The sequence below is a fragment of the Bos mutus genome, chromosome 5 (genome assembly GCF_027580195.1).
Source record: "Bos mutus isolate GX-2022 chromosome 5, NWIPB_WYAK_1.1, whole genome shotgun sequence".
In the NCBI taxonomy this organism is placed as follows: domain Eukaryota; kingdom Metazoa; phylum Chordata; class Mammalia; order Artiodactyla; family Bovidae; genus Bos; species Bos mutus.
Window position 1 is genome coordinate 59,682,663 of NC_091621.1, and position 26,977 is coordinate 59,709,639.

General features: G+C 37.7%; 1 pseudogene; it reads right to left on the reverse strand.

Moving 5' to 3' along the window:
• Positions 1–14,224: 14,224 nt before the first annotated feature.
• Positions 14,225–15,961, reverse strand: LOC102267050 (tigger transposable element-derived protein 1-like; annotated as a pseudogene).
• Between the last annotated feature and the right edge of the window lie 11,016 nt (positions 15,962–26,977).

Genomic DNA, 26,977 nt, shown 5'->3' on the forward strand with positions numbered 1-26,977 from the left:
CATGAATCGCAGCACGCCAGGCCTCCCTGTCCATCACCAACTCCCGGAGTTCACTCAGACCCAAGTCCATCGAGTCAGTGATGCAATCCAGCCATCTCATCCTCTGTCGTCCACTTCTCCTCCTGCCCCCAATCCCTCCCAGCATCAGAGTCTTTTCCAAGGAGTCAACTCTTCACATGAGGTGGCCAAAGTACTGGAGTTTCAGCTTCAGCATCATTCCTTCCAAAGAAATCCCAGGGCTGATCTCCTTTAGAATGGACTGGTTGGATCTCCTTGCAGTCCAAGGGACTTGCAAGAGTCTTCTCCAACACAACAGTTCAAAAGCATCAATTCTTCAGCGCTCAGCTTTCTTCACAGTCCAACTCTCACATCCATACATGACCACAGGAAAAACTATAGCCTTGACTAGACAGACCTTTGTTGGCAAAGTAATGTCTCTGCTTAAAAGCAATTCTAAGGGGAAGGTTCATAGCAAGACAGCCATACCTCAAGAAACCAGAAAAAAGTCAAATAAATAACCTAAATCTACACCTAAAGCAACTAGAAAAGGAAGAAATGAAGAACCCCAGGGTTAGCAAAAGGAAAGAAATCTTAAAAATTAGGGCAGAAATAAATGCAAAAGAGACAAAAGAAACCATAGCAAAAATCAACAAAGCCAAAAGCTGGTTCTTTGAAAGGATAAATAAAACTGACAAACCATTAGCCAGACTCATCAAGAAACAAAGGGAGAAAAATCAAATCAATAAAATTAGAAATGAAAAAGGAGACATCACAACAGACAATGCAGAAATACAAAGGATCATAAGAGACTACTATCAGCAATTATATGCCAATAAAATGGACAACTTGGAAGAAATGGACAAATTCTTAGAAAAATACAACTTTCCAAAATTGAACCAGGAAGAAATAGAAAATCTTAACAAACCCCTCACAAGCACAGATATTGAAACTGTAATCAGAAAATTTCCAGCAAACAAAAGCCCAGGTCCAGATGGCTTCACAGCTGAATTCTACCAAAAATTTAGAGAAGAGCTAACACCTATCCTCGGACAAGGCAATGGCACCCCACTCCAGTAATTTTGCCTGGAAGATCCCATGGGCAGAGGAGCCTGGTAGGCGGCAGTCCATGGGGTCACTACAGTCGGACATGACTGAGCAACTTCACTTTCACTTTTCACTTTCACGCATTGGAGAAGGAAATGGCAACCCACTCCAGTGTTCTTGCCTGGAGAATCCCAGGGATGGGGGAGCCTGGGGGGCTGCTGTCTATGGGGTCGCACAGAGTCAGACACGACTGAAGTGACTTAGCAGCAGCAGCAGCAGCAGCAACACCATCCTACTCAAATTCTTCCAGAAAATTGCAGAGGAAGGTAAACTTCCAAACTCATTCTATGAGGCCACCATCACCCTAATCCCAAAACCTGACAAAGATCCCACAAAAAAAGAAAACTACAGGCCAATATCACTGATGAACATAGCTGCAAAAATCCTTAACAAAATTCTAGCAATCAGAATCCAACAACACATTAAAAAGATCATACACCATGACCAAGTGGGCTTTATCCCAGGGATGCAAGGATTCTTCAATATCCGCAAATCAATCAATGTAATACACTACATTAACAAATTGAAAAATAAAAGCCATATGATTATCTCAATAGATACAGAGAAAGCCTTTGACAAAATTCAACATCCATTTATGATAAAAACTCTCCAGAAAGCAGGAATAGAAGGAACATACCTCAACATAATAAAAGCTACATATGACTAACCCACAGCAAACATTATTCTCAATGGTGAAAAATTGAAAGCATTTCCCCTAAAGTCAGGAACAAGACAAGGGTGCTCACTTTCACCACTACTATTCAACATAGTTTTGGAAGTTTTGGCCACAGCAATCAGAGCAGAAAAAGAAATAAAAGGAATCCAAATTGGAAAAGAAGAAGTAAAACTCTCACTGTTTGCAGATGACATGATCCTCTACATAGAAAACCCTAAAGACTCCACCAGAAAATTACTAGAACTAATCAATGAATATGGTAAAGTTGCAGGAGATAAATCAACACACAGATCCCTTGCATTCCTACACACTAAGAGTGAGAAAATAGAAAGAGAAATTAAGGAAACAATTCCATTCACCACTGCAATGAAAAGAATAAAATACTTAGGAATATATCTACCTAAAGAAACTAAAGACCTATATATAGAAAACTATAAAACATTGGTGAAAGAAATCAAAGAGGACACTAATAGATGGAGAAATATACCATGTTCATGGATCGGAAGAATCAATATAGTGAAAATGAGTATACTACCCAAAGCAATCTATAGATTCAATGCAATCCCTATCAGGCTACCAATGGTATTTTTCACAGAGCTAGAACAAATAATTTCACAATTTGTATGGAAATACAAAAAATCTCGAATAGCCAAAGCAATCTTGAGAAAGAAGAATGGAACTGGAGAAATCAACCTGCCTGACTTCAGGCTCCACTACAAAGCCAAAGTCATCAAGACAGTATGGTACTGGCACAAAGACAGAAATATAGATCAATGGAACAAAATGGAAAGCCCAGAGATAAACCTACGTACCTATGGACACCTTATCTTTGACAAAGGAGGCAAGAATATACAATGGAGAAAAGACAATCTCTTTAACAAGTGGTGCTGGGAAAACTGGTCAACCACTTGTAAAAGAATGAAACTAGAATACTTTCTAATTTTTTATTCTAAAAATAAACTCAAAATGGATTAAAGATCTAAATGTAAGACCAGAAACTATAAAACTCCTAGAGGAGAACATAGGCAAAACACTCTCTGACATACATCACAGCAGGATCCTCTATGACCCACCTCCCAGAATATTGGAAATAAAAGCAAAAATAAACAAATGGGACCTAATTAAAATTAAAAGCTTCTGCACAACAAAGGAAACTCTAAGTAAGGTGAAAAGACAGCCTTCAGAATTGGAGAAAATAATAGTAAATGAAACAACTGACAAATAATTAATCTCAAAAATATACAAGCAACTCCTACAGCTCAATTCCAGAAAAATAAATGACCCAATCAAAAAATGGGCCAAAGAACTAAACAGACATTTTTCCAAAGAAGACATACAGATGACTAACAAACACATGAAAAGATGCTCAACATCACTCATTATCAGAGAAATGTAAATCAAAACCACAATGAGGTACCATTCACGCCAGTCAGAATGGCTGCGATCCAAAAGTCTACAAGCAATAAATGCTGGACAGGGTGTAGAGAAAAAGGAACCCTCTTACACTGTTGGTGGGAATGCAACCTAGTACAGCCACTATGGAGAACAGTGTGGAGATTCCTTAAAAAACTGGAAATAGAACTGCCTTATGATCCAGCAATCCCATTGCTGGGCATACACACTGAGGAAACCAAAATTGAAAGAGACACATGTACCCCAATGTTCATTGCATCACTGTTTATAATAGCCAGGACATGAAAGCAACCTAGATGTCCATCAGCAGATGAATGGATAAGAAAGCAGTGGTACATATACACAATGGAGTATTACTCAGCCATTAAAAAGAATACATTTGAATCAGTTCTAATGAGGTGGATGAGACTGGAGCCTATTATACAGAGTGAAGTGAGCCAGCAAGAAAAACACCAATACAGTATACTAACGCATATATATGGAATTTAGAAAGATGGTAACGATAACCCTGTATGTGAGACAGCAAAAGAGACACAGATGTATAGAACAGTCTTTTGGACTCTGTGGGAGAAGGCGAGGGTGGGATGATTTGGGAGAATGGCATTGAAACATGTATAATATCATATAAGAAACAAATCACCAGTCCAGGTTCGATGCAGGATACAGGATGCTTGGGGCTGGTGCACTGGGATGACCCAGAGGGAAGGTATGGGGAGGGAGGAGGGTTCAGGATGGGGAACATGTGTATACCCGTGGCGGATTCATGTTGATATATGGAAATACCAATATAATATTGTAAAGTAATTAGCCTCCAATTAAAATAAATAAATTTATATTTTAAAAAAAATGAGGCAAACAGAGAAACAGCTGAAACAAGTGATTTAAGGAAGATATTTCTATAACTAATACAAATACTGTGGACCTTCATGGAAAGATTATTTCAAATTCTCTCTCCTGTAAACATTCTGTACATTTACCAATGGTTTTATATTTATTAAATTATTTTTCCCAGTAGACAGAGTTTGTGGAGAGCAGAAACTGCCATATTCATAGGGCCATCAATATCCATCGCTTTGGCCCATATACAAGACCTATTTTATAAATATATGTTGAATGACTACTTCAGGCTACAAGGAAAAGGAAGTTTTGTAGCCTATGTAAACATCCCCATATAAAGGAGCCTAAGAGATAATATTTTAAAATGGGAAAGACTGCAAGATGCCATTACTACTCTGGCTCTATTACCTCTCGTTTTGAGTACCTGTCAGTATCACAGAATGAAACCAAACCTTCATGTTAAGTCTCAGTCACTCAAGTATATATTGAAGACAATAGCACCAAACTTTATATAATTAAAGGTTCTAGAAGCTCATGCCTTTTGCTTTTTTGTAGTTCTTGTCAAAGACAATAATAGCATTGTTTCTCAGATTGTCTCATTCTTAACATCATCAGTCCCACAAGGGTCAAAAGCACATGTAAAGAAAATTAAACTACCCAGAAAAATCTCAATAAGGCTCAGTTTCATTGTACTGGACATTTGGGATTCAACAGATACATGAGATGTGGTCAGCTCTGTCTGAAAACTGCATTGGAAGGCATGCATATTAAAACAACTCACTGTGACACAGTGTGATTTGGTGAATTCTCTAAGAGCATGACCCAACAGACCTATCTTTTCACTCCACATCCCACTTGCCTGTGAAATACCATTCTGCCAGAAATCCTGAAGCTTTGTTGTACTAGGTAAACTTACCTTCTTGGCTACAATTATTTCAATCAAAGGCAGAGATCAGACCCAGAGGAGGCTACCCATTGGATGGCAAGCAGAGAGAGACTTTTTCCTAAGAATACAGATTGAGTGTAATAAATATAAAAGTCTGGGAGCTGAGTGCTGTCAGTAAAATACTAGAATAAAACTCCACTTTCATTAGTGCTGCTTCCCCAGAGTTGCTGCCACTAGTCCCAGAGTTATGCTGGTTTCTTCCTTTCCTGGGATTCCATGGTGATTAAATATCAGGAATCTGGAGGCAGATGGCCCGGTTTTGGATCTGAGTTCTTTCACTTATTCACTGTATGACCATCAGCAAGTTACTTTGCCCCTCAGTGCTAATTTTTTTCTGTGGCAAATAAGATGATACTATTGCAATGGACCTTATAGGATTGCTGAGTGCTGGGTGGCAGACAGTCTGTGACAGACAGACTTCTAAAACGGTACCACATGATCTTCACCTTCTGTATTCACAACCATGTGTTATTCCCTTCTCTTGCATGTGAGATAACCTTGCTTTTAACTAATAGAATATCACAAGAATAGCGGGATGCCACTTCCATGATTAAGTTACAGATAATTGTGATTTCTGTCTTGCTACTGGACTCTCTCTTGGTTGGCATTGATGAAGCAACTGCCATGCTGGAGAAGACTGAACAGCAAGATGTTGAGGGCCTCAGTCCAACAGCTCTCAAGGAACTGAAAGTTTAGAACTGAACTTACAAGTGAATCCTCCCCCATTCAAGCATAATGGTAATAGTGCCAATCCTGAGCTGATATCTTAATTACAGTCTTTTGAAAAGCCATGCAGTAGAAGACCCAGGCAAGCTACACCCAAGTTTCTGTTCTCATAGAAATTGTGATACAGAAAATATGTATTGTTTTAAGCCTCTAGCAGGAGACATAAGAGATACGGGCTTGATCCCTGGGTCAGGAAGACCCCCTGGAGGAGGGCATGGCAACCTATTCCAGTATCTTTCCTGGAGAATCCCATGGAGAGAGGAGCCTGGTGGGCTACAGTCTCTAGGGTCACAAAGAATTGGACATGACTGAAGCAACTTTTAGTATGCAAGCCTCTAAATGTGGGACTAATTTGTTACACAGTGATAGACTGCTAATATAAGTGAAGCATATTTTGTCTTTTTTCCCCCTTGAATCTCTTCCCATTTAATCTGACTATATTTTTGTACACAACTGAGATATGGATAAGGGAGGGATTATTTCTGCCTGAGTGCAAAAGTAGGGAACAAAGAAGAGAACACGTGTATAGAGATTTATAAGTGGCTAGAATTTTACCAAATAAAGCAATTTACTTTATTTACCAAATAAAGTAAAAAATAAATTTTACTTTATTTATAAGTGGCCAGAATTTTCCAAAAGGAAAGTTAGGAACTGTAAGCAGAAGAAATAAAATGATCCAAAGCTAAAAGTAGTAAGCTTTTCAACATTTTATTCCTAAAATTATTATTTAGGAGATAATATATGACCCACAGTGGCAAGATTTGGGGGAAAGCATCAGAACACACTGGAAAAGTCAGTTCAAAATAGGATTTGAAACAGGACAGGTTAGAAATAGGACACATTAAGGAGCTCAAATGTTTTTTATGGCCATGAGAAACTGAACTAAAGATTTAGTAATAAAAATAGAAGAAAAGGATTGCTCAGGAAAAGACATTCTAAGGTAGAATTAGGTGGGCTTGCTTTTGATTTGATATACTGAATTGGTAATGGGTGGGAGGGAAAACAGAAAGCAAAATGAGAGAAATAATGATGTGGAAACCTGGGAAACACCAACAGTTAAGAACAAATTCAAGATCGTATGTTGAGGATGCTGAAAGTAAACCTATATGAGACACAGAAGTAGCAGTTGCCTGAGGGAAGTCATCAGTATAAACTCTATACATGTTAAAAGGCAGAATTTTAAGAAAAGATCATTAGATGCTGTAACCAGGGCAGAGTTGCTGACCACTGAGGGCAATTTCAAAAGGCAGGTATATTCAGATTACTGTATGTTGAGGAATGACCAAGGGGCTGAACTGGGCAACAGAGATGGTGAATTTGATTTTTTTTTGAAAGGGTAAGAAGAAGGAAAGTAAACTTGTGAACCAATGTAAATTAAGGGTTTTTTTTTTTCTTTTTTAAAAATTTATTTTGTATAATTTTGTGTTATATGAGAGAGTCAGTCATGGTCAGAATCTGAAGAGAAGGAGTCAATACAAAGAAAATGGAAGATGTTATAGAAAGAGGGAGTCAATAATGGGGCAAAGCCACAAAAGAGATGGGAGTGGATGAAAAGATCATTTTCTCAGACAGGACTAATGGAGTAAAAACTGGAAAGGTATAGTTTGGAGAAAATTTGAACAAGTCTCTTTTATTTGATCAAGACTAAAAGGTCATCTTTTGACAGTGAAGACTCAAGGATGGATTGAAGAGCTTAAGGAAAATGGTAATGGTTTATGTCAGAAACAGGAAAGGAAATTGTAAAAGGATAAAGTTGCCAAGCAAAAGTATTTTTTAAAAGGGCAAAAGAAGAAGTGAATAGAAGCATATTATTTTAGTAGGGTTAGAAGGGAAAGCTTATCAGATTTACAGCTGAAATTAGACAGCTGCAAAAGAGCAGACACCTCTAAAATATGAGAATGTCAAAACAAATGTTTAAAAGCCACATATTCTTATTCCTAAACACCTTCGAATGCAAGGCACTTCATCAATTAACTGTCAGTATTATGGGATTAAAAAAAATTGAATTGTGACTGGCAACATTCTTTTGTAATCAAAGACTCATCTAGATTCTGGAAGTATTAAAGTATTAAAATATACTTGAGGAAGTGTATTCATCTCCTTGAGGAGACAGGTCTTTTCTTTGAATCTGTTTATATTCTCAGCAGACCCACAACACTCAGAGTAGGATCTTCCTAAATTTATAATGATACATAAGTTATTCCTGATTTATAATTTTTCCTTCTAATGAGATAAAGTCATGAATGTAACTACCAACAAGTAGAATAAAAAATAAAAAGTTGTCACTTCTCCTAAGGTGGTGTGACAAATCAATGTTTCTAAAAAAGGTTCATTTGGACTCTAACAACTTGAGATTTGTGACCAAGTAATTATAGCATTAAAAGAAAGAAAGTTCATTTTTCACAACACATAGAGAAAGACTTAACTAATCAAGAGCCTAAATATAATGGCAAGGAAAACACTTTACCTGAGTAGGCAAAAGCTATTTTAAAGTATGTTAGAGGCAATAAAGACTATGAAAACATTATGTTCTAATTACAAATCCATGGTATCTTTTCTTAAGACTATTCCTGAGGTGTTGCTGTGGGATAATAACTTTGATGTTCTAGATGCTAGTAACAAAGGAGCATTTAAAAGTAAAAAATAATTTCCTTCAAGATTTCTGTGACTGAGTCTGCTCTTAATATTTCAGAGGCTCTTCGCCAGGATTATTCTTCATTAGTCAGAAGGTGAGTTCTGCTGAAACAGCTCGGTGTTCTAAATAAACCCCTGTCCCAGCTCTTCATCAAATCATCTGATCCAGTGTCTCGTGTCTGCCTGATAACTCTGGTATAGACTTGTGAGCACATACCTAGATTCTGCCCGGTCCTTCGAAATAATGCCCAGGTGGTAAAGCATATGCCTGCAATGCAGGAGACCCAGGTTCAACCCTGTGTATGGAAGATCCCCTGGAGGGGGGCATGGCAACCCCCTCTAGTATTCTTGCCTGGAGAATCTCACAGACAGAGGAGCCTGGACGGCTACAGCCTATGGGGTCACAAAGAGTCAGACACAACTGAGTGACTAACACTTTCAATACTTTTTTCATTAGACTATCTGTCTTAAATCTCATTTTCAGATTTGTTCCTTCAAAGCTATCTTTTAGATTCCACTGGCTATCATGGTCTAGGGCCTTCAGGTCAGTCTTGTGTATGCGTCCTGCCTACAGTGGGGCTCAGACAATGCCTCTGGGTCTTGTTAGACTCTGACCTCCATGAAAGCAAACACAGTGGCTAATGTGTATGAGAAACTCAATTAATAATTAACAAATAAATCTAGTCCAGACACAGCAACCGCAGTATCTGCTTCTGCGGGGAAGAAATTCAGACAAGTTCCCCTCTTCTAGATTACTTTGTCCCCTGGTACAAAATCAATGTTGCCTTCCGTATCTACAGAATTATATAGCGATTCAATTAGCGCTATTTCCGGCCCATTTAGCTTCCAATAACTCCAGAACAGATCTAAACTTTTCGATGTTTGATGCTGATGAGCAAAAATGGCTGAATGTCACAAAAGACAAGGATATCGGAATCCCTGAAAAATTGGAACAGTTGTGTCGTCTTCCTACTTATGAGAACCAAAAGGTAAATTTATGGGATGCAAACCCTGTCTGCTTTTAGATATTCACGTTCTGGATCACCAATTAAAGCCACAGTTGGAAACTTTGAAGTTTTTCCAAAAAAAGTTTCCCGGAATTTTTCAAACAATTCGGTTTAATTTAAGGCAGAATGTTAGCATCTTCAATGAACTGTAGACAAAAGAGAAGGAGGTTATGCAATTCAGTGCTCAGAAACTGATGAGTACTGTACTTCAAAGAAAATCTCTCTTCTGATGAGTCCGACAAGAAGCACTATGATAAGAATCTGTACCTGAAAGTGTGATTAGTGAGACAGGTCAACTGTATTTCTCTCCCCAAGAACGTCACCCCTATCTGCAGCCTAGAAACACGAGCTCTTCATGGAGAATATCTTTCTAAAGAGCACAACAATCAGGGTAAATGTCATCTTCATTAATCATCCTCTCATAAAATAGAGTCAACTGTGAAAGAGCATTAAACATTAAGTCTAATTTCCTGAGGAGATGATCGGTAACCATGAAGCTTAAGCAACTATCAGGCCTAAATGTTAACTAAAACAAGACCCTTTCCTCACGTGCCTCTGACTGCTTCTTCAGTTTTCCCCCTTTTCTTCATCCTCCACTCTCCCCACCATGCTATATGGAAAAACAAAATCAAGGAAAAACTGAAAATGACCCATAAATGAAAAGGTCATTTTAGAAAGAAAAACAGCAGTTTGAAAAATCCTGTTTTGTCAAATGAGATTTACTTTCCAATCAACTCAAAGTTCTAAAATATGAAATTTAAAATAATCTGACAAAATATAACTTAGACATTCTCTTCCAATCATCACAAAAAGAAAATATTCTAATGCAACCTACTCCAGTGACAGAGAACCTGGAAATGGCTCCTCGATTCATTGACAGCATTTTCATGAAAATACAAGTTCTTTACAAGCTATTTCTATCACTTTTAAATATCATCAGGACTATTATCCTTTACTGTCCTTTAAGTGAAATGACAAGTCACCAGTTGTTCACTTAAGGTAAAATCAATTGAAACATTAGCATGGGGCAGAATATTAGGTTGAAAAATAAACAAAACAAAGGTGGGATTTATTGTCATGATCAAATACACATACATACACAAACGCAAGGATGATGCTAACAACAAAAACTCTTATCATAGAGAAATAAATAAAAATATGTAACAGAGTCAATAAAATGAACATATACATAAAAATATTTTTGTTTTGCAGACTTTTTTCTGTTAAAGACCAAATGGTAAATATTAGGGGTTTTGAGAGCAATATGCTCTTTCACAACCCATCAACTCTGCCCTGGAGAACAAAAACAGCCATAGACAGAGGTAATCAACATGGTGTGGCTATGTTCTAAAAAGATTTATTCACAAAATAGGTGGCAGGTCACATTTAGACTGGGGACCATGGTCTGCCAATCCTTGATTTATGTCAGTGAGCACAAATTGCCAGCAAATTGTACACACTGGCTAAAATGAATGAATAGGTACAGTGTAGATAGGATTTTTGATCACTTAAACACAAATGCATCTTATTTCAACAGAGAAGAACTGTTTCATGTGGTATAACTAAATAATATAATCTGACTTTCAGTACTGGACATGACCTAAAAAATGTCTAAAAATCAACCCATTAATTTTACAGATGAGTAAATGGAAGTCAAGAACATTTGAATGGCAAGTACTATGTTACACAGACTTTTTTTTTCTAAAAAAACAAACTTTCCAGAAAAAAAATCTTAAAACATAAGACATACATGTCAAAATGGAATCTCTCTAGATGTGATAAGAAATAAAAGAAACATTAGTTTCATGGGATTTTATTGTTTGCGATAAACACAGGCAACAATTTATTGCTTCTCTGTTATTTTTATTGTTCTACCACAATTTGCCACAAATGATGTTACTGAGAGAAGTGACTTTTTCTAACAAAAATAAGCTGAATTTCCACCTATTATCATTGTGAACAAAATTGTCAGATACTGCAAAATGGCAGAGGCTTAATTTTATCTGAGTAAGGTAGGATCTACTAATGTTTATCACTCAATTCCCCACTGTCTGACTTTGGTTATCAGGCAAATCATAATGTAAACCATGCTATCTACTATATGTTTGCCCCACTATTTCTCTAAAAAGAGGGTCTGCATATGGAAAAATTATATAGATATCTATACTGATGGATCAATTGAAAAACAAGGTGCTATAATTCTATTTAATGGCCATTAAGTTAAAAAAAAAAAAAACTCGGGTATAGGTGATCTACTAGGAGAATTTTAAGGATAAATGCACATACACACACACACAAAACCAAAGTAGAACAAAACCCCAATCCTCTCTTGTCGGGGCATTAACTTTGTATGGTATTTTAGGAGCAACAGAGGAGGGTCTAAGGAATAGTTTAGTTACTAGGGGTGGAATAAAGCATTGCTGTTGTTATTTAGTCACTAAATCGTGTCCAACTCTTTGTGACCCAAGAGATTGTAGTCTGCCAGGTTCCTCTGTCCATGGGATTTTCCAGGCAAGACTACTGGAGGGGGTTGCCATTTCCTTTTCTGGAGGATCTTTTCAACTCAGGGATGGAACCTGAGGCTCCTGCAAAGTCCCTGCATTAGCAGGCGGATTTTTTTTTTTTTTTTTTTTAACCACTGAGCCACCTGGGAAGCCCAGAATAAAACATGGCTCAGTGCTAAAAACCGGTCAACTGATAGTGATTTGGGAAAAGAGCCAACATTTTATACCTATCTCTATTTCACAGTTTCTTCTTTAAAATATTTCTTGTAAGAATGTTAGAGGTCATGGAAAAAGAGTCTTGGCCAATTGGTCATGGCCAATTAATTAAGAGAAAGTAAATACACTTAAAAACAAACAAACAAATATGCCAACCTCAAGGTTGGTATTTGTAAACTTACATAAACTTGTTTATCTGAAAGAGAATTTCCCCTCCGGATAAAGCTTCATGATTCCTTTAAAAAAGCAATGTTTTCCCTATCAAAGTGAACAACCTTGAGGAAAACAATTACTCTTCCTCTTTTTCAATTTTCTAGTTCCTGAAATGCAGGTTTGGACTAGATGTTCTGTAGGTTCCCTAGAAGTCTCTAATTTTATGTGTTTGCTCAAGTGCTTTGTTTTTTCTAAATCATTGTCCAACCAAGTGAAACACTATCTGAACATTATCAGAACTTCAGTGAGATCATGGAATGAAGGGATAACACCATTGGCCATTTCTTATTTATCTTTCAGAGAAAATGACTTTTAATTGGAATGAATTTCAACAGGAATTTTTATATCATAAACCGAATTACAAAGTAACATAACATTTAAGAAGCTTTTAATGAATTAATCATGTTTGGAGAACTTCCTAAAACAATGGATAATGCTTCTTTTTGAAAGGTAACACATTTTTCTGATTAATGTGGTCAAACAACAAGAACTGTGTGTTAATAGCAAGAAATTCTGTTAGTTCATTCAGGTATACAGTGTCACTCTAGATTAATACATGGCATTTGGTGCAGTACATCTCTGAAAAAAATTTAATTGAGTAGTGAAAGTGAAAGTCGCTCAGTCATCTGACTTTTGCAACCCCATGAACTGTACAGTCCATGGAATTCTCCAGGCCAGAATACTGGAGTGGGTAGCCTTTCCCTTCTCCAGGGGATCTTCCCAACCTAGGGATCGAACCAAGGTCTCCTTCGTTGCAGGTGGATTCTTTACCAGCTGAGCCACAAGGGAAGCCCAAGAATACTGGAGTGGGTAGCCTATCCCTTCTCCAGTGCATCTCCCCGACCCAGGAATTGAACCGGGATCTCCTGCATTGCAAATGGATTCTTTACCAACTGAGCTATAAGGTAGTTATATTTTTTCTGTACAGAAAAGTTACTGCCTCTGTGCTCTTGGATTGAAAGCTCTGAAAACTAACATGTATGTCCCTAAAGGTTTAACTTCAGCAGGGTTAATACACATTTTAAATCTTCACCAATATCAATAAAATTCAAAACTGTTAACTGATTTGCCTACCTCTTGTAAATCACTAGTTCTAGAGAGATTTTCAAATTTTTATTTAATCAAGGGCAGACCTATTCATTCACTTCTTTTTTGTTGTTCATTTGCTTGTTTGGCAAATATATATTGAGCATAAACTGTGTGCTGCAAAGGATATATGTTTTTTTGATTTCTGCTACAATACCCAGAAATAATGGAGGGGGAAAAGCTTTGATTCTATGAGACCTAGGTATTTAGTCATGTAAAATTGTTTTTTTTTTTTTTTTTCTTTTCTTTTTGATTAATGGTTCTTTTACAATTAGCTATGTTTTCCAACCAGTCCATTCTGAAGGAGATCAGCCCTGGGATTTCTTTGGAAGGAATGATGCTAAAGCTGAAACTCCAATACTTTGGCCACCTCATGTGAAGAGTTGACTCATTGGAAAAGACTCTGATGCTGGGAGGGATTGGGGGCAGAAGGAGAAGGGCGGACGGAGGATGAGATGGCTGGATGGCATCACTGACTCGATGGACGTGAGTCTGAGTGAACTCCGGGAGTTGGTGATGGATAGGGAGGCCTGGCATGCTGTGATTCATGGGTCACAAAGAGTCGGACACGACTGAGTGACTGAACTGAACTGACTGAGGTATGTTTTGCTTAATAATGACTTTACTTACTAATACAGGAATACCTCAGAGACAGTATGGATTTGGCTCCAGACTACCACAACAAGGCAAATATCACAATAAAGTGAGTCACATGATTTTGTGGTTTCTCAGTACTTATAAAAGTTATGTTTACACTTTTGTTTATTAAGTGTGTAATAGCATTATGTAAAACAAACAAACAAAAACAAAAAAACACAATGTACATACTTTAACTAAAAAAATACTTTATTGCTTATAAATGCTAAGCATCATCTGAGCCTTCAGCAAATCCTAATCTTTTTGCTGGTGGAGAGTCTTGCCTCAAGTTGCTGGCTGCTGACTGATCAGGATGGTGGCTGCTAAAGGTTGGGGTTGCTGTGACAATTTTTTAAAATATGAGAACAGTGAAGTTTGACCCACAGATTGACCCTTTCATATTTTCTCTGTAGCGTGAAATGCTCTTTAATAGCATTTTACCCATAACAGAACTTCTTTCAAAATTGGAGTTGATCCTCTCAAACTCTGCTGCTGCTTTATAAACTAAGTTTATGTAATACTCTAAATCCTCTGGCATTTCAACAATCTTCACAGCATCTTCACCAGGGGTAAATTCCATTTAGATATACCACTTTCTTTGCATATCCATCCATAAGAAGCACTCCCCAACGTGAATGCTTTATCACAAAGCTATAGCAATTCAGTCACATCTTTATATTCTACTTTTAATTCTCTTGCTCTTTCTATGGCATCTACAGTTACTTCCTCCTCCCAAGTCTTGAACCCCTCAGTTATTCATGAGAGTTGGAATCACCTCCTTTCAAATGCCTATTAATGTTGATATTTGATATTGTTTCCATAAACCATAAAAGTTATTAATGGCATCTCGAAGAGTGAGTACTTTCCAGAAGGTTTTAGTTCACTTTGCCATATCCATCAGAGGAGTCACTATCTACAACAGCTACAGCCTTAGAAAATGTAATTCTTAAATAATAAGACTTGAAAGTTGAAATTAGTACCTGATCCATGCGCTGCAGAATGCAGGCATGAAAACAACATGAATCTCATCATATATTTCCATCAGAGAAATGCAATGCAATCAGGTGCATTGTCAGTGAGCAGTAATATTTTGAAAGAAATCTTTTCTAAACAGCAGGTCTCAGTAGTGGCCTTAAAATATTCAAGAAACTGTGTTATAAACAGATGTGCTACCATTCCAACTTTATTGTTCCATTTAGAGAACAATGAGTAGATTTAGCAAAATTCTTAAAGGCCCTAGGATTTGGGGAATGGTAAATGAGCACTGGCCTCAACTTAAGGTCCCCAGCTGTATTAACCCCTAACAAAAGAGTAAGCCTGTCCTTTTAAGGTTTCAAGCCAGGCATTGACTTCTCCTTTCTGGCTATGAAAGTGTAGACGGCATCTTCTTCCAACATAAGTCATTTCATCTACATTGAAAGTCTGTTGTTTGGTGTAGACACCATCATTAATGATCTTCACTGATCTTCTGGATAATCTGCCACGGCTTCTACATTAGCCCTTGCTGCTTCATCTTGTACTATGATGCTATGGAAACAGGTTTTTTCCTTAAACCTCATGAGTCCACCTCTGCTAGCTTCAGACCTTCCTTCTGCAACTTTCTCACCTCTCTTGGCCTTCATGGAATTCAAGAGGGCTATGGCCTGGCTCTGGATTAGGCTTTGGCTTAAGGGAATGTTGTGCTTAGTCTGATGTTCTATCCAGACCACTATAGCTTTCTCCATATCAACAAGAATGCTGTTTTGTTTTCTTATTTGTGTGTTTACTGGAGTAGCACTCTTAATTTCCTTCAAGAACTTTTCCTTTGCATTCACAACTTAGCTAACTGATTGGTACAAGAGGACCAGCTTTTGGCCTGCCTCAGCTTTCGACATGCCTTCCTCATTAAGTGTAATCATTTCTAACTTTTGATTTAAAATGAGAGATGTACAACTTTCCTTTCACTTGAACACTTAGAAACCATTGTGAGGTTATCAAACTGGCCTACTTTCAATATTTATTGTATCTCAAGGAACAGAGAGAGCTGAAGAGAGGGAGAGAGATTGGGAAGGGCGAGTTGGTGAAGCAGTTGGAATTTATCAATTTATCTCATGCATTTATCAATTAAGTTTGTCAATATACAGTATTGGAGAAGGAAATGGCACCCCACTCCAGTACTCTTGCCTGGAAAACCCCATGGACGAAGGAGCCTGGTGGGCTGCAGTCCATGGGGTCGCTAGGAGTCGGACACGACTGAGCAACTTCACTTTCACTTTTCACTTTCCTGCATTGGAGAAGGAAATGGCAATCCACTCCAGTGTTCTGCCTGGAGAATCCCAGGGACGGGGGAGCCTGGTGGGCTATTGATTATGGGGTCGCACAGAGTCGGACACAACTGAAGCAACTTAGCAGCAGCAGCAGCAGCAGCAATATATAGTATAGTTCATGGTGCCCCAAGACAGTTACAATAACAACAAAGATCAAAGATACCATAATAATATTATAATAATGAAAACATTTGAAATAATGTAAGAGTCACCAAAATGTGACACAGACACAAAGTGAGCAAATGCTGTTGGAAAACTGACACAGGAAGCCTTGCTTGACACAGAGTTGCCACAAACCTTCAGTTTGTTAAAACATGCAGCATCCATGAAGCACAGTAAAACAAAGTACATTAAAATGAGGTATGCCTGTATCTTTAAAACACAGATGGAAAACTATACCTCCATAAAATGGTAAATCGACTGCCTTGTCATGCTGAGGACCCTCAGTCCCCAGGTACGATCCACTGATTTCCTTGTTCCTGATCTTTGAGCCAAGATGCTCGATTTCTTAATCCAAAGTAGCTTGGTCTCAGTGCTAGGATCTGTAGTCCTAGAATCCACGGGTACTGATCTCTTAAGACTTCATAGACAAGAGTTCCACAGAGAATAGCATGCAATGGCAGGGAGGCAGATGTCAGAAAGGAACAGAGATGGTAGTAATAAAAGCTATCAAGGGCCTCCCTGTCTGGTACTATGCTGCACTCTTCACATACAGTATTTCCTGTAATCTGACAACTGTTTCCCACTTTACAGATGGGAAAGGTGAGGTTTAGAGTGAGCTCAGAACTAGCTGCTGCTAAGTCACTTCAGTCGTGTCCGACTCTGTGCGACCCCATAGACGGCAGCCCACCAGGCTCCCCTGTCCCTGGGATTTTCCAGGCAAGAACACTGGAGTGGATTGCCATTTCCTTCTCCAATGCATGAAAGTGAAAAGTGAAAGTGAAGTCGCTCAGTCGTGTCCGACTCCTAGCAACCCCGTGGACTGCAGCCCACCAGGCTCCTCGGTCCATGGGATTTTCCAGGCAAGAGTTCTGGAGTGGGGTGCCATTGCCTTCTCCATCAGAACCAGCTAGACTGAGTATAATTTAGTCTGACTCTGAGACTCTGCCCGTTCAGAATATTCCAGAAGCATAAATAGACCAGGAAAGAGAGGTTAAAAAAAACCACCAAACCCAAAGAAATGTGCCTCTGTGCTACTCGCCTAACCTATATCCCATGACAGCAGGAAATGAATCATTGTTAGTGTTCACAGCACCTTGCTAGGGACACTGTAGCCACTTTCTAGACAATGTTACATAAATGATAGTTTACTGGTATATTCTTCCTTCCATTTTATATAGTGCCTTTGTGTTTATCATGGGCAAAAATCAACAAGTAAAATTAATATAAAATTATACACACACATGCCAGCTTGTACATTTATCACAATAAGAAATGTTGAACATTACAAAAGTAGATTGACTGGTTTGATAATCTATCAAGCAAACTCTGGGAGATGGTGAAGGAGAGAGAAGCCTGGCATGCTGCAGTCCATAGGATCACAAAGAGTTGGACATAACTTAGCAAATGAACAATAACACAAAAGTAGATATAAGAAAATATGAGCCTGAACACTTTTTAATAACTATTAATTGTCCTTGGTTTCAAAATTATCAGAGAAGGATCATGCATAAATATACAAAGACGCAAAAAGAATCTCAGATTCTTCTCTTGGCTAATTTCACCAAAACCATGTACCAGTTGGATTTATCATTTAGATAATTTTTTGCTTAGAGAGGAATATATTTATTTTAGAAAGGGTGCTTATGACTTGCATTCTCTTCAAAAATGATCATCCCCTCATCATGTTGTAATGGGGAAAAGATTATACTTAAATATAGAAATCTGCACCTATTGAGGTTGAAGATGATTGTCATTTTTCCACTGGGACTACAAATTTCATTTCTTAGAACTAAACAGAACAGTTTCAAAATCCTAAGTTTTCTCATTAATGCGCACAGTAATATCACTCTCTAAGCATAAACAGGAATTGAACAACAGAATAGCAAACAATTGGTCTCTCAAACCTAAATAAAAATATCACAAAGTTGAATTATCTGTATGATTCTATTGCCAAGTATGAATGGGTGTAGAAGAAAGGGCATATGACAAATAGAGAGCAGTAAAGAAAAGAAATAACTCCTCCAGCCAAATATCCAGCTGAGTAGGAGGCCTGGAGCAGCAGCAGATTCCTGATCCTCAGTGAAATGCCAGGGGAGCGGGCTAGTTCTCTGGCATTCTTCTTGCTTCCTTCCTGTCTTTATCACAGGAACTTTGTTAGAGAATCTGGGCAATGTATTTGATGCTAACAAACAAACAAAAACTAAAAAACATGAAGTTCAGATGTAATTCAACCAGGTCAATCCAGGCTCTACCACATAATACAAGTTGACTGGAGAAAAGCAATTTCTGCAAAATTCAATTTCTTACACTCAAGATTGGAAATATCACTTGTTTACAGTTTGTTGAGAGAATGTGAAATAATGATTTTAAATGTTGAGCACTGGCATAAAGGAGATGCTTCTAAATTGATGGAAGCTGTTGCTGTTTTTGTTTTTAGTAATAATAACAGTGGTAGCAGTAATAGTAGTTAATAGAAGTAAACTACTAAGCTAGTAGTTTACTAGAGACTTCAGTGGTGCTGCTGAGTTAACCATGTTCTTCTTTTTCCCAATCCTATATGTGGAAATTATAGTGTCAGAGCCTTTAGTTCATTTCTCTTAGACAATATCAGGTTCGCTCAACATATGCTAAAATTAATGGCCTAATCACATAGTCCAAGATCACTTCTAGTTACTCTGTCCCAGGTAATGTGGTACTCAAACCAGTTTTTCCATTGGTGACAAGACGGGCTGCTCCATGTTCAAACCCAGCTGGGGCCACACTTCCCAGTAATTCATTCCTCAGCTGATAGAATGACAGTGATTATCAGTAAAATTTCAAAATCAGTTTTAATTCATAGCTTTTCTTAGACCAAGCCTCAATATTTAAATCTGCAGAAAATTATAGTAAAAAATAAAACCAGGCATTGACAACCACTCTTAAGTCTGCCCAGTAAGCTAAAGATGTAAAAACTGGTAAATGATATATTGCGTTTAACAGAACCATGTGGGTGGATGGAGTAGGAAATGGCAACCCAATCCAGTATTATTGCCTGGAAAATTCCATGGACAGAGGAACCTGGTGGACTACAGTCCATGGGGTCACAAAGACTGGGACACGGCTGAGTGACTGAACGCACACGTGCACACACACACACACACACACACACACAAAACCTCTGTGAGGAGATTCTGATTAGTTTCAACCTTCAAATTTAGAAAGGGATAGAATGAAATAAAATTCCCAATACGTATTATTGCAAAAGGCTTCTTCTTCTTCTTCTTTTTTTTTTTTAAACAGTTGGACAGCACATCAGGTAATTTAAAGTGTGTTCCTAAAGGCCTGTAAAGCTTGGAAACTCTTACTGGTCCTCTGTCTTCGCAAAACTGCAGTTCACAGCACTTTCCACTAAATTAAAAACTTTGAATTGATGAAGCCATTATTTCCTATTATTTTCTTTATAATCTGTTCTTTCTGAATTAAATGATCAGTTTGGAAGATCTCAAAGTCTCATCCTCCCTACTTTCCAACTTACATAGTGAAAAATGATTATTAATAAATGTAATTGAACTATCATATTTTTTCAAAATATAAGGTCAGTGGAGGAGTGAACAAGTGAAAGTCAAAGTGACTACTGGTAAAGTCGATAACCACTGACATAGATCTTAGTTATCACAAGAGACTTTCATCATAAATGGAAAATAATAGTATTTTTTCTGAAAAAATTAATTTCCAAACTTTTTTTTCTATGTTGAATTTCATTATAGTTTCACATAATAGCTTATAACCTGTAGTTTTAATTTTTCTTATATCCCTGCTAACTTTTTTACTAAATGTATGGGTCTCTTTATGGGACTTTCAAACTTGAAAGCATTTTCTCAGTTATGAGTAAGAAAATCATTTTCTTGACCTAAACATTCACTTCTCCTATATCTCTCTTTCACTAAAGTTTTCAGGTGAAAACTCTCCTCTATCCTCCTATGGTTTGATTTTATTATTTCTGATCTACAAGAACCACGATGACCTAGGTCAACAACAATCCTTCTCTGTAGTTTCCTTCCATCTCCACTTGCCATGATACATATGGCAGGCAAAGAGAAGTGAGAATGGGAAGGACACTTGTGACCCATTTTTAACACTCACCCAAGTCCAGCAGTGTTAGGTTATTTCCAAGTTAGAATCTATGTAATATCTTTTTGTCCCCACAGCCTGTCCTCATCCTACTCCTGCTGAGACTTGGCTAAGTCTCTTTACTTTGTGTGAATTGTATTTCTGCAAAATTCTGAAATACATACTATTTTTATCTCTGGCATCCTATTCTCTAGACTATATAAGTGTCTGCTGCCTTTTACAAGAGCAGGGTAGCCACCTCAGCCTCTAAAGAAGATGAAATTCTAGAACGCCAGCAACTTTGGGAGGCTCAGAATTAAGGTTTTTTGTTTTATTGTTTTTTAAAGATGACAAGATCACATCAAAACCACACCAATATTGTGATTCCTAAAATTTAAAGACCTTGGGTAATAAATTTCCATTAAGTCATTTGGTCAACTGGCTGAATGTAAATATGCCAGTGAAACAAGAGGGAACGGGCCAGGGCACAGACTTTAAAAGAATGCCAAGGCCACTGGGGAATAGAACAAAAACTAGTAAGAACTCATTAGGCCTAAGACAACAGAAGATTCAACTTCCAGTAGACCTTGAGCCTCATTATATGCTTATTGTAAGACATTAGCCTATGCTAAGGGACACAACCAGAGGTGCCATGACAGTTTTGAGGCTGCCCACAAAAGGCCAAAAAGTGGGCAGTGGCCCAGTTCCTGGAAATCTCTGTTTCTTCTCTATAATACTTGAAATAATCCTCCTAGTCATTAGCTTATGAAATTACCCAGCCTATAAAAACTAATCACCCCATATTTCAGGGCCTCTTGCCTTCTAAGGTGGCCCACACTGTCTATGAAATCTGTTATCACCAAAAATAAACCTACTTCCCCACTTAGCTCTTGGGGCAGAGCTCTCTTGCCTGCCTGTCTGTATCCTTTATGAGCATTCTATATTAATAAATCTACTTCTTGCCTATCACTTTGCCTCACAATGAAATCCTTCTGCACTGAAACAAAGAACCTGAGTTTCATTAAGTCCTGGGACCAGGTGTGTGGTTTCTGCTGGGAGATTGTGGGTTCAAGTCCCCTCCTAAGCCAGGGATGGTGTGTTGAAGTCCCAATTGAGGTGTGATAGGGTTTGAGTCCCAATCTGAGTTGTGCAGTTCTGCCAGGACCCAGGGTAGTGCTAGTAAAATAAACACGATCATCTCTCAAGGGGCTCATATTCTGTTAGAGGAAACCCACAGGTAAGCCAATGAGTGCTAATACAATGTGATATATGGTATATAAGAGATAAATACAGAATGTTGTAATGTACGCATATAATAAAAGCATAAAGGGACAGGAGCCAATCCTACAGGAGCTGGAAATTGGAAAGTTGGGAGAAAGGGAAACTGAAGCTGGGTCTTGAAATACTTGAAGCAGTAGTTTACCAAGCAAAGGGAAGAGTTCTCCCATTTATGCTTTCTCATTTCAAAAACAAGAATACATTAAAACTGGAAAACTTTTTTTGTAAGCAAAAGATAAAAGGAATATGCTCAAAACATCTATTCTACACTATGCTAGCCCCTCAATCCCTGTGTAAGATGCAATTTACTCCCTAAGTAAATACTACCAGTGTCTCGGATCTATTTTCCGTTCAGCTCTTTATATTCTTCCTCATTTCCTCCATTGTATTTTCTCTGGACCCTTTCTTGACAACTACTCTTCAATTATCCAGAGACATCTTTCTCCATTTCTAACCATGGAACTGCTGTCTCAGAAGCAAGATGTCTGATTGGGTACAATTTGATCTCCAGAGTATTTTTGTCCAGAAGTCAGAGTAAAGAAATTTAGTTTGGAGAAACTTTTATTCATTAGGCATTAATTCTACTTTCCTTTTAATCCAATTGGGTCCATAGAGAGGACCCAGTTTTCCAAGTGGATATTTTGTTTCTTCCTCAACAGGTGACTGAGGAAATTTTCAGATTAGGAGGAAGGCACAAAAGCCTTAATCAAGGAAAGTTTACACTCAGAAAATAAGATTTTAAGTGAATAGTTCAGTTTAAATTTTATTTTTTAAAACATAGCTCAGTTTAAATTATTTTATTTTTTCTATAAATATATTCAAAAGTCACTTGAGCTTCCTTTGAAACTTTCTAGAGTTAATTCTTTTGCAGAGTCCCTCTGGTGCTTAAGTAAATAGTTAGCACTGTTTCCCACCTTAGAGAAAATACTTGTCAAGGAAGAATTAACTAGATCTACAAAGTAGCTATTTTCTTATCTTGGACTCCTACCACCTCTAATTTCCACAAGGTCTTGACCCTGCTGCCTATGCAGCTGTGACATTTTTAGTATCCTTCCCTATAACACCCTCTGAAAAGCATCTTGTTTGATTTAGAAATAATATATTTGTTAAGTGTATTTTAGCAAAAATAATCCCTTACTTTAAATATCATATGGATTTTTATATACAAAACAAACTTAAGTTAAACTGGAATAATATATAATAGCTTCATGCTAAGTCACTTCAGTCATGTCTGACTCTTTGCCACCCTGTGGACTATACAGCCAGCCAGGCTCCTCTGTCTATGGGATTCTCCAGGCAAAAATACTGGGGTGGGTTGCCATGCTCTCCTCCAATAATAGCTTCAAAGAAATTAAAAGAATAATATATCCTAATCATGTTATCATTTTATAGATAAAGCAACTGATAACCCAGAAACTTGGTAACTGCTCAAAATCATATAAGCTAATTGATATTAACAGCAGAATCAGTTTGAACTGGTATCAGAAACTCCTCACTTCTACTCCAATGCCTTGTCCACATTATACATTTTATAATTAACTTGTGGGTAGAGAGTAGAGATTATTAAATGAGAAAATGCTTGTAAAGTCCAACACCCAAAATGTAAGAAATTATTGATAAATGTTAACATTTGTGCTTGCTATTGCTATAGCTGTTTTGGTTGTTATTGCCACACAAATATTGTAACTATTATAATGATAGCTGCCAGAATTATTCAAGATCAAATCATTTCATCCAGCATCTTGCCAGTCAGGGATTCTTAGCTTGGGGTCAGAGAGCCTTAGGATTTCACAAAATATTTTAGGAGACTTGTAAATGTCCAGAAATGTGTGGTAAAGTTTTTGCCTGTGTATTTGGATATTTTTTTTTTTCTGGGGAAAGAAGTGATAATTTTTATCGATTCTCAAGGTATATCCATGCTGTTGAATGTATCAGTATTTCATTTATTTTTGTTGCTGAATAATATTCCATTCCAGCTCGCATTTGAACTTTGTAGGCCCACTTAATGCAGGTATTTGTCCATAGTAAAGACTATAGCACTAAACAGTCCATGATTAGTTGAATCTGTGGATGCAGAGGAAGCACCATATGGAGGAAAAACTGTAAGCGATACACGGATTGACTCTGCACTGCTCAAGGCTCAACTATATATAGATATATCACATTTATCTTCATTCATTCATCAATTGAACATTTGGCTTTTTTTGCACATTTTGGCTCTCATTTATAATACTATGAATATTGTGTGAACATTTGTTTGCAGCTTTTTTGGATAAATGCTGAGTCAAATGATAAGTTTATGCTTAACTTTCTGAGGATTTGCCAAACTGTTTTCCAAAGGCACTACATTATTTTACGTGCCCACCAGAAAAGTATAAGGTTCCCATTTCTCTACATCCTTGCCAATATTTGTTATTTCCTTAAAAAAACAAACAACAACAACAAAAAAACTATAGGCACCAAACCACCAGACAATTACTCTCATCTCCCATGCTAGTAAGGTTATGCTCAAAATCCTGCATGCGAGGCTTCAGCATTACATGAACTGAGAACTTCCAGACATCTGAGCTGGGTTGAAAAAAGGCAGAGGAACCAGAGATCAAATTGACAACATTCGCTGGATCATGGAGAAAGTAAGGGAATTCCAGAAAAACATCAGCCTCTGTTTCATTGACTATGCTAAAGCCTTTGACTGTGTGCATCATAACAAACTGTGGAAAACTCCAACAAAAGAGATGGGAATACCAAACCATCTTACCTGTCTCCTGAGAAATCTGTATGCTGTCAAGAAGCAGCAGTTAGAACTGAAAATGGAACAACAGGTTCAGGATTAAGAAAGAACTACAACAAAGCTGTTTATTGTTACACTGTTATTTAACTTACAGTCAAAGCTGTGCTGTATGCTTTTGCTCAGTCATGTTTGACTCTTTTTGATCCCATGGACTGCAGCCTGCCAGGCTCAGTCCACGGAATTTTCCAGGCAAGAATAATAGAGTGAGTTGCCATGTCCTCCTCCAGGGGATCTTCCCAACCCACGGATCGAACCCAGGTCTCCCACACTGCAGGCAGCCTCTTTACCTTCTAAGCCACCAGGGGAGCCCAAGAATACTGGAGTGGATAGCTTATTCCTTCTCTAGGGAATCTTTCCAACCCACCTCGTGAGAGATGCCAGGCTGGGTGAGTTACAAGCTGGAATCAAGATTGCCAGGAGACATATCAACAACCTCAAATATGCTGACGATACCACTCTAATGGCAGATAGTGAAGAGGAAATAAAGAGCCTCTTCATGAGGGTGAAGAAGGAAAGTGAAAAAGCCAGCTTAAAACTAAATATTAAAAAAAGAATTAAGATCATGGCATCTAGTCTCAACATTTCATGACAATAGATGAGGAAACAATGGCAACAGTGACAGACTTTATTTTCTCGGGCTCCAAAATCACTGAAGATGATGACTGCAGCCCTGAAATTAGAAGACTATTGCTTCTTGGCAGGAAAGCTATGACAAACCTAGACAGCATATTAAAAAGCAGAGACATTACTTTGCTGACAAAGGTCCGTCTAGTCAAAGCTATGGTTTTCCCAGTAGTCATGTATGGATGTGAGAGTTGGACCATCAAGAAAGCTGAGCACTGAAGAACTGATGCTTCTGAACTATGGTGTTCAAGAAGACTCTTGAGACTTCCTTGGACTGCAAGGAGATCCAACCAGTCAATCCTAAAAGAAATCAGTCCTGAATATTCATTGGAAGGTCTGATGCTGAAGCTCCAGTACTTTGGCCACCTGATGTGAAGAACTGACTCATTTGAAAAGACCCTGATGCTGGGAAAGATTGAAGGCAAGAGGAGAAGGGGACGACAAAGGATGAGATGGTTGGATGGCATCACCAACTTGATGGACATGACTTGAGTAAACTCTGGGAGTTGGTGATGGACAGAGAGGCCTGGTGTGCTGCAGTCCATGGGGTCGCAAAGAGTCAGACACAACTGTTCTACTGAACTGAACTGATGCTGAAGCTCCAATAATTTGGCTACCTGATGCAAAGAGCTGACTCACTGGTAAAGACCCTGATGCTGGGAAAGACTGAAGGCAGAAGAGGGTGACAGAGGATGAGATGGTTAAATGGCATCACCAATGCAATGGACATGAACTTGGGCAAACTACTTGACATGCGGACAGGGAGGCCTGGTGTGGTACAGTCCATGGGGTTGCAAACAGTCAGACACAACTTGGTGACTAAACAAAACATACCCATCTTAGTAGGTATGAAGTGATATTTTATTGTGGTTTTGATAGACATGTCCCAGATAAGTAATGATATTGAGCATCTTTTTGTATGTTTATTTGCCATTTTCATATTTTATTTTGGGGAAAAAAGTTCTATTTAGACAACTTATTTTTATTAAGCTTTTTTAATTTAGTAGTAAAAGTTTCAAATATTCTAAGACTCATCAGATATGTGATTTGAAATTATTCCTTCTCATTCTGTGGGCTATCTTTTCACTTTCTTAATGTCCTTTGAGGCATAAAAGTTTTTAATTTTTAGGAAATTTGATTTATCTATTTTTCAATTGTTTATGCTTTTGCAGTCATATTTTATACTTGATTTTAACCAGAAAGCCAAGAAGTGATTTAGCTGTATATTTTAAGAACCGTTACCTAATCCAAGGTGATAAAGATTTACATCTATTGCTTTACCAACAATTTTACAGTTTTTGCTTTTACACTTGAGTCTTTGCTGTTTTGAATTTATTTGTATATATGTTACAAGATAGGAATCCACCCTGTAGAATACTAATAGAATATACTATGATACAGCTGAAGCAGATACCCGAATGATCTACATTATTATATTTAAGATCTCTTCTAACCAAAGGTTTAGTATAATAACTTTCAGTTTTATATAAAGGAAAATGGAAAATATGTATATTGCAATTTTAAGTGTTAAACTTTTATTTGAAACAAAACAAACAAAAAAAATGATCTTAAATGACATGTACATAGTAGAGCCACAGAGGGAGTGTCACATCATTAGCATTTCATTTAATTTGAGCTAATCACCTTTCAGATCATACAACCTAGAGCAGCTCACAGAATATTCACAACAGAGAGAGCAGCTACAAAATAATCAAAATGAAGAAAGTAA